Here is a 13142-nt window from a genome sequence, read left to right on the forward strand (position 1 = left end):
TTGCGATCATTTACCCTTTATCCTACCCCAGGCAATCAAGGACCTGTTTTCTATCAATAGAGCTTAATTATGTTTGCTCTAGAATTTCATATAAATGGAATATACAGCATAGACTCTTGTTCCTGGCTTCTTTAGATCAGCTCAAGTTTTTGAGATTCATCTGTGTTTTTGTATATATCAATGCTTGTTCTTTTTTTATTGCTGAAAAGAATTCTGTGATATGAATACATCATAATTTGTTTATCCATTCACTTTTGTATAAACATTTGGATTATTTCCTGTTTTTGGCTAGTTTGAATAAAGCTGCTCAAATGAACGTATACAAGTCTGGGTAGATATATGCTTTCAATTATCTTGGATAAATACTTAGGAGAAAAATTGCTAGCAAGTGTATGAATAACTTAATAAAAGACTGCCAAAGTGTTTCCCAAAAAGATTGTGTCATTTTACACTCCCACCAGTAATATAGGAAATTCCAGTTGCTCTTGATTCTCACCAACATTTGCTATTGTCAGTTTTATTAATAATAGTATCCTCGTGCATTTGTAAGAGGATCTTACTACAGTTATAACTTCCTTTTCCCTCACCATGGAAGACGTCGAGCATTTTTTCATGTGCTTATTGGCTTATTTAAATATCTTCTTTTGTGAAGTAGCCAAATCTTTTGCTTATTTTTACCGAGTTGCTTCTTATTATTGACCTGTGAGAAAAAAAAAATTGACTATTTCTAGCTCATTTGCATTTCCATATAAATTAACTGTACACAATAAATTGCTTACCAGTCATAAAAAATGAAATATTGATACATGTAAGAATATAAGTAGCTGTAAGTAATTATGCTGAGTGAAAGGAACCAAGCAAAAAAAGTATTAATACATACTATTTTAATCCATTTGTAGAAAATTCTAGAAAATGCAAAATAGTCTATACTGATAGGAAGCAGAAAAGTGGTTTTCTGGGGATGGGTCATGGGAGAGGGGTTGCAAAGAGAGACAGAAATAAGAAATTATTCAAGGGCATGAGGAAACTGCATATTGCAAACTGATATACCCAAATAGCTATATTCTTTATTGGGATAGTGTCATGAGTGTAAGAAGCAGTAACTCAAATTTCACAGTTTTGCAGCTCATTGCACAATCATACTTCAATAAGATTGTTTTTTTAAAAACAGACATTCTCACAATACAGAGCTAAAGAAAGTGTCAAAAGAATATAGAATTAGAATGGTTTGGGACTACTCAACATCAACACTGGAGACTGAAATACAATACAGAAATACATCCAAAAGTCTTAAATGAAAATTATTTCCAACCTAAAATTCTATATCCTGCTAAGCAAGAAGATGAAATAAAAACTTTAGATATGTGCAATCTAAACAAAATTAATTTACTTATGATACATTCTTTCTCAGGAAGCTGCTACAAAGTCAAAACAACAAAATAAATGAAGGAAGAGGATTATACAAGATTTGAAATTTCCTAGGAATTAACACACAGGAGAGGTGAGAGAAAGACTCTGCTGCTGCTGCTAAGTCGCTTCAGTCGTGTCTGACTCTGTGTGACCCCACAGACGGCAGCCCACCAGGCTCCCCTGTCCCTGGGATTCTCCAGGCAAGAACACTGGAGTGGGTTGCCGTTTCCTTCTCCAATGCATGAAAGTGAAAAGTCAAAGTGAAATCCCTCAGTCATATCCGACTCTTAGCGACCCCATGGACTGCAGCCTACCAGGCTCCTCCGTCCGTGGGATTTTCTAGGCAAGAGTACTGGAGTGGGGTGCCATTGCCTTCTCTGGAGAAATACTCTGGTTGATGGTAAAGGAAAACCCCAAAATGGCATCAGTGAGTGAAACATTTTAAACAGTGAGAGCTGCAAATCACAGATGCTCCAGAAGAGACGTTCCTTTTAAAACAACAACAAAACCAACATGAGACTATCTCATATGTTTTATGATGTGTGAAATTGTACTAAGAAGCTGTTGGAGCAAGTGGGAAACACTAGCAATTGATATAGAGAAAACTAAGCAGTTAAGACCTGATGGAGGGCATGGCAACCCACTCCAGTATTCTTGCCTGGAGAATCTTCATGGACAGAAGAGCCTGGTGGGCTACAGTCCATGGGGTCACAAAGAGGCAGACACAAAGGAACAACTAAGCACAGCACAAGCAGTTAAGAATTGGGTAATTAATGCCAGAGATAACCAGAAGTTGTAAAATAAAAGAAATATAACCATAGTATACTATGAAGGGGGCTTCCCAGCTATCGCTAATGGTAAAGAACCCGCCTGCCAATGCAGGAGACATAAGAGATGTGCGTTCGAGCCCTGGGTTGGGGAGATCCCCTGGAGGAGGGCATGGCAACCCACTCCAGTATTCTTGCCTGGAGAACCCATTGGACAGAGGCGACTGGTGGGCTAGGGTCCATAGCATCACAAAGAGTCGGACATGACGGAAGCTACTTAACACACGCACACACATACTACGAAGACCTAAAGAACTTCTAGAACTAACACCAAAAAAAAGATGTCCTTCTCATCATAGGGGATTGGAAATCAAAAGTAGGAAGTCAAGAGATAAGTGGAGTAACAGGCGAGTTTGGCCTTGGATTACAAAATGAAGCAGGGGAAAGGCTAACAGAGTTTTGCCAATAGAAGACCCTGGTCATAGCAAACACCCTCTTCCAACAACACAAGAGATTACACATGGACATCACCAGATGGTCAATACTGAAGTCAGGTTGATTTTATTCTTCAAAGTTGAAGATGGAGAAGCTCTATACAGTCAGCAAAAACGAAACCAGGAGCTGACTGTGGCTCAGATCATCAGCTCCTTATTGCAAAATTCTGGCTTAAACTGAAGAAAATAGGGAAAACCACTAGGCCATTCAAGTATGATCTAAATCAAATCCCTTATGATTATACAGTGGAGTGATGAATAGATTCAAGGGATTAAATCTGACAGAGCACCTGAAGAACAATGGATGGAGGTTTGTAACACTGTACAGGAGGCAGTGACCAAAACAATCCCCAAGAAAAAGAAATGCAAAAAGGCAAAATGGTTGTCTGAGGAGGCCTTACAAAACTGAGAAAAGAAGAGAAGGGAAAGGCAAAGAAAAGGAAAGATATACCCATCTGAATGTAGAGTTCCAAAGAATAGCAAGGCGAGATAAGAAAGCCTTCTTAAGTGAACAATGCAAAGAAATAGAGGAAAACAACAGAATGGAAAAGACTAGAGATCTCTTCAAGAAAATTAGAGATACCAAGGGAACATTTTATGCAAAGATGGGCTCAATAAAGGACAGAAATGGCAAGGACCTAGAAGCAGCAGAAGAGATTAAAAAGAGGTGGCAAGAATACACAGAACTATACAAAAAAGTCTTAATGACCCAGACATCCTGGAGTGTGAAGACAAGTAGGCCACAGGAAGCATTTCTACAAACAAATCTAGAGGAGGTGATGGAATTCAGGCTGAGCTATTTCAAATTCTAACAGATGATGCTGTGAAAGTGCTGTACTCAGTATGCCAGCAAATTTGGAAAACTCAGCAGTGGCCACGGGACTGGAAAAGGTCAATTTTCATTCCAATTCCAAAGAATAGCAATGCCCAAGAATGTTAAGTTCAGTTCAGTTCAGTCGCTCAGTTATGTCCGACTCTTTCAGACCCCATAGGCTGTAGCACACCAGGCCTCCCTGTCCATCACCAATTCCTGGAGCTTACTCAAACTCATGTCCATTGAGTTGGTGGTACCATCAAACCATCTCATCCTCTGTTGTCTCCTTCTCCTCCTGCCCTCAATCTTTCCCAGCATCAGGATCTTTTCAAATGAGTCTGTTCTTCACATCAGGTGGCCAAAGTATTGGAGTTTCAGCTTCAGCATAAGTCCTTCCAATGAATATTCAGGACTGATTTCCTTTAGGATGGACTGGTCAGATCTCCTTGCAGTCCAAGGGACTCTCAAGAGTCTTCTCCAACACCGCAGTTTAAAAGCATCAATTCTTCAGTGCTCAGCTTTCTTTATAGCCCAACTCTCAACTACCACACAACTGCACTCATTTCACATGCTAGCAAGATAATGCTCAAAATCCTTCAATCTAGGCTTCAGCGGTATGTGAACTGAGAACTTCCAGGTGTACAACCTGGATTGAGAAAAGGCAGAGGAACCAGAGATGAAATTGCCAACATCTGTTGGATCCATTGGGTCTGTTTTTAGAAAAAAGCAAGGGAATTCCAGAAAAACATCTACTTCTGCTTCACTGACTGTGCTAAAGCCTTTGTGTGGATCACAACAAACCATGGAAAATTCTTAAAGAGATGGGAATACCAGACTACCTTACCTGCTTCCTGAGAAATCTGTAAGCAATACTTAGAACCAGACATGGAGCAATGGACTGGTTCAAAATTGGGAAAGGAGTACATCAAGCCTGTATATTGTCATCCTGATTATTTAACTTATATGCACAGTATCTCATGACAAATGCTGGGCTGGATGAAGCACAAGCTGGAATCAAGACTGCTGGGAGAAACATCAACAACCTCAGATATGCAGATGACACCACCATAATGGCAGTAAGCAAAGAGAAACTAAAGAGTCTCCTGATGCAAAGAAAGGTCTGTATAGTCAAAGCTATGGTTTTTCCAGTAGTCATGTATGGATGTGAGAGTTGGACTATAAAGAAAGCTGAGTGCTGAAGAACTGATGCTTTTGAATTGTGGTGTTGGAGAAGATTCTTGAGAGTCCCTTGGACTGCAAGGAAATCAAACCGATCAATCCTAAGGGAAATCAACTCTGAATATTCATTGGAAGGACTGATGTTGAAGCTGAAGCTCCAATACTTTAGCCACCTGATGTGAAGAACAGACTCAATGGAAAAGACCCTGATGCTGGGAAAGATTGAGGGCAGGAGGAGAAGGGGACGACAGAGGATGAGATGGTTGGATGGCATCATCACCTCAATGGACGTGAGCTTGAGCAAACTCTGGGATATAGTGAAGGACAGGGAAGCCTGGTGTGCTGAAATCCACTGGTGTCACAGAGTCAGACACGACTGAGCAACTGAACAGCAACAAGCATGGACAAAGCCACCCTGAAGAAAAACGAAGCAGGAGGCATGACCCTCCCAGACTTAATAGTACAAAACTACAGTAATCAAAACAGTTTGGTATTGGCCCAAAAAAAGACATATGGGTCAACGGAACAGAATAGAGAACCCAGAAATAAACCCACACAATCTTCAACCAAGGAGGCAAGATTATACAATAGGAAAAAGATAGTCTCTTTAGCAAGTGTTGGGAAAGCTAGACAGCACATGAGAATCAATGAAGTTAGATCACCATACATAAAAATAAATTCAAAATGGCTTAAAGCTGTATACATAGGACATAACACAAAGTGACTTTCCCGGTGATCAAGTGGTTATGACTCCATGCTTCCAATGCAGGGGGCACAGTTTCCAGCTCTGGTCGGGGAACTAAAATCCCACATGCCACACAGGGTGAGGGGAAGGGGAGACATGACACCATAAAACTCCTACAAGAGATCATCAGCAAAACGTTCTCTGACATAAATCTTAGATCAGTCTCCCAGGCAATAGAAGTAAAAACAAAGATAAACAAATGTGACCTAATGAAACTTACAAACTTTTGCACAGCAAAGAAAACCATAAACAAAATGAAAAGATAACCTACAGACTGGGAGAAAATATTTGTAAATAATGTTACTGACAAGGGCATCATTTCCACAGTATACAAAAACTTGACAACAGAAACAAATAGCTCAATCAAAAAATGGGCAAAAGACCTCAATAGATATTTCTTCAAAGAAGAAATACAGATGGCCAATAAGCACATGAAAAAGTACTCAACATTGCTCATTATTAGAGAAATGCATGTCAAAACTACAATGAGGTACCACCTCACGTCAGTCAGAGTGGCCATCATTAAAAGTCTACAAATAACAAATGTTAGAGAGGGTGTGGAGAAAAGGGAAGCCATTCACACTGTTGGTGGGAATGTAAAGTTGGTGCAGCTGCTATGGAAAACAGTATGGAGGTTCCTCTGGAAACTAAAAATAAAATTATTGTATGATCCAGCGATCCCATTCCCAGGCTTATATCTGGACAAAACTATAATCTGAAAATAAACATGCATCCCTATGTTCATCGAAGCACTATTCACAATAGTCAAGACACAGAAATAACCTCAATGTCCATCAGCAGATGAATGGATTAAGGAGTGGTAAACATATACAATGGAATACTACTCAGCCATAAAAAAGAATGAAATAATGCCATGTGCCAGAACATGGATGCAACTAGAGATTATCATACTAAGTGGAGTCAGCAAGACAAACACCGTATCACTTATATGTGGAATCTAAAATATGACACAAATCTATCTATGAAAGAGAAACAGGGACACAGAGAATAGGCAATCCTTGGTGGTTGCCAAGGGAGACAGAGTTGGGGGAGAAATGGAGTGGGAGATTGGGGTTAGCAAATGTAAGCTTTTATATACAGGATGGGTAAACAACAAGGTTCTACTGTATAGCATAGAACACTATATTCAGTATCATATAATAAGCCATAATGGAAAATATATATATATAAATCATTTTGTTGTACAACAGTAATTAATACAACATTGTAACTCAACTATACTTCAATAAAAAATTGGTAAAAGATAGAATAAAAATGAAACAAAAACCTTTAGCATATACTTTTGTTGAAAAGCTAAGTAATTTTTAGGATGATTTCTGAAGGTTGTATGCAAATAAATTGACTTTTCCAGGACTCATCTGATTACATATATTTTATGGAATGATTTTTTTTTCTATTTGCTACATTGTTCACTTGTCTCATGTTATCAGCATGAGTGCAGATTATAAGAGAACACTTTTGCTGAGGTCTCCTAGAAAGCGTGTATGGAATGTGTTATATGAGTGTAGGAACTGGGAGATTCATCTCTGCTTTGGCCAGGGTGTGAGCTTTTCAAAACCAACTGTTAGCTCTGATAATTTTCTTTATTACTTGTATTCTGTTTCATCAATTTCTATTTTTATCTTTATTATTTCCTTCTTCCTACTTAACTTGATTAGCTGCTTAATTTAAAAACAGATCTTGATTTTAACATTTTAATTTTCTAATATGGATATTTAAATCTCTGAATTTCCTTCTAAGTCTTGCATTGGCTGAGTTTCAAAATTTTGATAAATTATGTTTTCAAGTTCAAAATATTTTCTAATTTTCCCTGTGATTTTTTTTTTTCACTGAGCCATGGATTGTTGATAGATGCATTATTCCCATATCCAAATATTAGGGGGGATTTTCTAGGTAACATATTGCAATTGATTTCTAACTTAATTTCACTGTTGTCAGAGAATACATATGATTTCAATCCTTTTAAATTTGAGATTTACTTTATGGCTGAGCAGATGGCTATTATAGTAAATGTTCCATGTGCACTTGAGTAGAAGGAATATTCTATAGTTTTGGCGTGTAGTGTTTGGTAAATGATAAGTACATTTAATTAATAGTGTCATTAGATTTTTATATCTTTACTGACTTTTTTCCACTTTATCAAATTACTGAAAGAGGGATGCTCTACTCACCAACTGTGACTGTGGAGTTTTCCTTTTCATTTTTCAGTTTTTAACTCATAATTTTTTTCTTTCATTTAGGTGCATATATATTAAGGTTATTGTGTCCTTTTGATGTCTCTTTATCTCTTCTAATACTTTTTGTCTTGAAGTCTAACTTACCTGATAGTAATATAGTAATGCCAGTTTTGCTATGTCCACTGTTGTATGGTATATTTCTTTCTATTCTATGTATTTTCCGAGTGTGTTTCTTATAGATATCGCTTACTGGCCTTGTTTTTTTATCCAAACATAAAATTCCTGCTTTTTAATCGGAGTTTAGTCCATTTACATTTATTGAAATAATCCATAAAGTTGGGTTTAAATTCACCTGCTTGCTAGTTGTTTTCCATCTGCCAATGGCTCAGCAAGTAAAAAGTCCACCTGCAATGCAGGAGACTGGGCAGATGTGGGCTCAGTCTCTCGGTTGGGAAGATCACCTGGAGAAGTAAATGGCAACTCGCTCTGGTATGCGTACCTGGAGTATCCCAAGGACAGAGGAGCTTGGCAGGCTACAATTCATGGGGTCGCAGAGAGTCAGACACAACTAAGCAACCAAGCATGCGTGCATGCGTTCTGTGTTTTGTCTGTTGCTTGTTTCCCGCCTTCTTTGGGGAAGGAAAAAATACTGAATACTTTTATGTATTCTATTTTATTTTCCCATTGCCTTCTTAGTTATACTCCTTTTATTTTAAATTTTTAGTTGTTGCTCTCAGGCTAATGATATGCAGCCTTAACAAATTCTGTTTAGAGTCATATTGTACTTCTTCAACTTCACACTTCACATCTAACCTTTGCACTTCCTACTTTGTCCCTCCTACTTTACATCTGATACTTTTCACTTTCCATTTTATAAAGTGTAATAAGCTTACAATGATATCATTCCACTTACTTACTCACCTTTGTGCTACGTTGTCATGTCTTTTGCTTCTGCAACTGTAAAATCCCCTTATAACATTAATTTTGCTTTAAAAAGTCTGTTCACTTCTAAGAAAATTATGAAAAGAAAAAGATAACTGTCATTTAAATGCAATTTCTTATTTACCATTTCATTGCTCATATGTGACCCAGTCCTCAGCCAAGGCTTCAGGACAAACCCTCTCCTACTCTGTGCAGCTCCTCCTCTCTACTGTCCTATTTTGCAGATTTCAGCCACTTCAGAAATCCCAAACTCTGATCTGTGCTTTCAGCCCATCAGGACTACTGCTCCCTGCTCAGATTCCAGGTCTCCACACAATGGTTGGAAAAATACCCCAGGCAGAAAGCTGCAACCACGTGGGGCTTACCTAATGACTCTCTCTCAGGGATCATCCTTTGCATTCAGTTTCCAATGTCTGACAATGGTTGTTTCACATGTTTTTCCAGTTTTGTGATTGTCTGTCACAGGAGGAATAATCCAATACCAGTCATTCTATCACAGTCCTAAAGCAGAATCTAGCCAGCCTTTGAACAAAAAACCAAAAATGAAAACATTCTTGGAAGCTCTTGCATATTCTACATCCAATTTTCCAATTCTTAAATATTCATAATTATGAAACATAAGAAGAATGTAAATACTTTATTTCATGAAGGAGTTTAACGTATTAAACTTGTAAAATTAAGCCAATTAGAGGAACCTGGCCACTTGCAAGCACTGTACTGCTCCGAGATGGGCCATTGAGGCTGAATGATTAGCCAATAAGGCCTCCTCTACCGCCACGGCCCAAACAGTCCATCAGAACTGGGGACCTGCAGACTGGGTGGCTTACTGAGTCTGTTTTATAGGGTCTGTTTTCAACTTTGCATAACAGAGGAGTATGGATGGAAAAATGAAAAACATGTGAGTCTGTAAGAGGCTACAGCTAGAGATGCACACCATCAAACAGCCTAATTCTCCTGCAGGACAGGAGAGTTAACGATCTATCAAAATGTCAAGGAGAATAAACAAAAGGACAATACTGCCTCATATTTGAATAGTGAGTTTCTTCATTGGGACCTTCATTAATCCTTTGAAAAAGCGTTATCATCCCCGTTTTACAATGCAGAAACTCAGAATCAAACAAGCTAATTGATTTATCCAACATCACACAGGTAGATGATGACAGAACTCAAAAGGCAGAGTCATTGTGGCTAAATTTACTGATAATTCCTTACTACATGGACAGCTCAGGCCAGCCCTGGGAACAGACAGAATACATGACCAACTGTGAGGTGCAATTTGAGAGATGCCAAATCATTCACATCCTAACTTATTAGAGGGCCTAAAATTTCAGCATTAGTCATTCATTTTAGCATGAGCCATCAGATCAGATTAGATCAGATCAGTCGCTCAGTCGTGTCCGACTCTTTGCGACCCCATGAATCGCAGCACGCCAGGCCTCCCTGTTCATCACCAACTCCCGGAGTTCACTCAGACTCACGTCCATCGAGTCAGTGATGCCATCCAGCCATCTCATCCTCTCTCGTCCCCTTCTCCTCCTGCCCCCAATCCCTCCCAGCATCAGAGTCTTTTCCAATGAGTCAACTCTTCACATGAGGTGGCCAAAGGACTGGAGTTTCAGCTTTAGCATCATTCCTTCCAAAGAAATCCCAGGGCTGATCTCCTTCAGAATGGACCGGTTGGATCTCCTTGCAGTCCAAGGGACTCTCAAGAGTCTTCTCCAACACCACAGTTTAAAAGCATCAATTCTTCGGCACTCAGCTTTCTTCACAGTCCAACTCTCACATCCATACATGACCACAGGAAAAACCATAGCCTTGACTAGACGAACCTTTGTTGGCAAAGTAATGTCTCTGCTTTTCAATATGCTATCTAGGTTGGTCATAATTTTCCTTCCAAGGAGTAAGCGTCTTTTAATTTCATGGCTGCAGTCACCATCTGCAGTGATTTTGGAGCCCAGAAAAATAAAGTCTGACGCTGTTTCCACTGCTTCCCCATCTATTTGCCATGAAGTGATGGGACCGGATGCCATGATCTTCGTTTTCTGAATGTTGAGCTTTAAGCCAACTTTTTCACTCTTCACTTTCACCTTCATCAACAGGCTTTTGAGTTCCTCTTCACTTTCTGCCATAAGGGTGGTGTCATCTGCATATCTGAGGTTATTGATATTTCTCCCGGCAATCTTGATTCCAGCTTGTGTTTCTTCCAGTCCATCATTTCTCATGATGTACTCTGCATATAAGTTAAATAAACAGGATGACCATATACAGCCTTGACGTACTCCTTTTCCTATTTGGAACCAGTCTGTTGTTCCATGTCCAGTTCTAACTGTTGCTTCCTGACCTGCATACAGATTTCTCAAGAGGCAGATCAGGTGGTTGGTATTCCCATCTCTTTCAGAATTTTCCACAGTTTATTGTGATCCACACAGTCAGTGACTTATTAAATGGAAATCTAATTACATTTGTACAGTAATTCACATTTTCCAAGTTGTTTTACATTACATAATAAACAATACCTAATATTTATTATGAGTACTTCTATGTGGTAGGCACTATTTCAAGTATTTTTGTATATATTGACTACTTTTATTTGTACAATAATTCTAACAGAAAGTAAAGTAGTAAAGTCGCTCAGTTGTGTCTGACTCTTTGCAACCCCGTGGACTGTAGCCCGCCAGGCTCCTCCGTCCATGGGATTCTCCAGTCAAGAATACTGGAGTGGGTTGCCATTTCCTTCTCCAAATTCTAACAGAGGGGTACTATAAATATTTCTATCTTACATGTGAAGAAACTGAAACATAAAGTGATTAAATATCTGGCCTGTGTGTTAGTTGCTCAGTCATATCCAACTCTTTGTGACCCTATGGACTGTAGCCCACCAGGCTCCTCTGCCCATGGGATTCTCCAGGCAAGAAAAATATCTGGCCTAAGGTCATACAATTAGCAAGTAAGAAGTTAGGATTTGAGTCTATATCCAGAAGTTCTTGCTTTTAACCATAAACTATTTGTGATGCTATTATACCAATCCAATGTCTTGTAAGATAAAGGAATCATTAAATCATCTTCTATGGATGAACCAATAGAGATCCAGAAAATTTAAATGACTTGTTCAAGGTTCTCCAACTAATGACTGGATTAATTCTGGGAATCATGACACTGGGCCAACTCTTTCTCATTACTAAGCCAAAAGGATTACTAGTTAAGTCATCATTAGCAAAAACACAGACTGGAGCAAAGGTAAGATATTCTGAGATGCCAAAGAGCAGCTTGAGAATTCTGAGCTTCTAACTGGTGACAAGAAATATTAATTTCATTCTACAACCATTTATTGATTCCTAATGTTCCCAGGAATATATCTGTTCCCAATATATCTATGAACAAAACAAGCAAAAATCTCTGCTTCCATAGGATTCACATTCTAGTAGGACATAAGAAAATATTACTGTTGATAAGGAAGAAGTCTGTTGAAAATAAACAGGTACAATATGAAGCAGAATTGAAAGTGAATTCAGCTAGACATTTTTTTCAAATCTACTCCTGTAACAGTTCACTTATTTTCCATATACTTTTTCTAGGAAATAACCCACTGATGTGTCAAATGTAGGTAATTTGCGATTTTTTAAGAGTACAATATCAAACTTATTGTTGATGGTGTAAATTTCAGACTATTACAGGAAGAGATTAAGTTCCCTCAAATAATAAGATGGGATCAGATGGAACTGTACAGACACAGTTTCACAGCTTATTAGAACACATAAAGTCTTTGAGAAATTTTTCATGTCTTAAACAGCAGAGGGTCATAATGTACCAATAAAATGTTCTAAAATTCTTCCATTTTAAATCTTCCTTTAGGTTATCAAAGGTTCTTGCTACCAAAAGCTGGAAGGCTAGCATCTAGAAGAGGTGGGGACCACTGAGGGGAAGGAAAACTGACCAGCTAACCCTAGTTCTATGCAAACTACTCATCACTTTAACAGAGGTCTAGCTTCTCCAGTCTTCATTTGGACTCACTTTAACAAACTCATCAGAATTGACAAGGGATGAATTCTTGGTTCGGGGTAGGAAAACCTCTGCTTTGATTCTTGAGCCTGAGTTGCTAGGCAGCAGCTGTTCCCACGCTGAGGGAACCAGCTCTTGCTTTCATCAGCAGTTGTCAATCATGCCCAGCAGTAGGAACCTCCATGGAAAGCTTATTTTTCTTTTCTCTTTTGCTGGCCCAAGCCTCAAAATCTTGTGGGATCTCGCCGGAGCCATGCTTAAACTTCAGGGATTGAGGACTCCCAACTCAGAGAAGGAAATGGCAAACTGCTTCAGTATTCTTGTCTGGAAAATTCCATGGACAGAGGAGCCTGGCAGGCCGCAGTCCATGGGGTCGCAAAGTGTCAGACATGACTGAGCACACACAATACCCCTTCGTTCCTATGATTCAGGAATGCTTCCCTCTCCCCAAACAATGACATCCAAGAGAGCCTGAAGTTCCACAGAGCTTCACTCTCTGTGCCCAAAGACTCTACCTTACATTGAAATGCAAAGCCAGTTCCTGTCACTGACAGGCTTGGATGAATGAATTTATCAAACTGTTTGCACTGGAAA

At 39.0% G+C, this 13142-nt stretch overlaps 1 long non-coding RNA gene across 3 annotated transcripts in view; it reads right to left on the bottom strand.

Annotated features, from left to right (window-relative positions):
- Positions 1 to 497: 497 nt before the first annotated feature.
- The window catches only part of LOC129636530 (uncharacterized), a 43233-nt gene continuing 30588 nt past the window's right edge, over positions 498 to 13142 (bottom strand). For 2 of the 3 annotated variants that reach the window (XR_008706980.1, XR_008706979.1), the window contains exons 2-4: positions 8915 to 9071; positions 8529 to 8615; positions 498 to 700 (exon numbers count right to left, since the gene is read on the bottom strand). This is a non-coding gene — a long non-coding RNA (uncharacterized LOC129636530). The remainder of the gene's footprint in view (positions 701 to 8528; positions 8616 to 8914; positions 9072 to 13142) is intronic. The other variant, XR_008706981.1, reaches the window with a different exon arrangement.

This window comes from Bubalus kerabau, chromosome 22 (assembly GCF_029407905.1).
Source record: "Bubalus kerabau isolate K-KA32 ecotype Philippines breed swamp buffalo chromosome 22, PCC_UOA_SB_1v2, whole genome shotgun sequence".
NCBI classification, from domain to species: domain Eukaryota; kingdom Metazoa; phylum Chordata; class Mammalia; order Artiodactyla; family Bovidae; genus Bubalus; species Bubalus kerabau.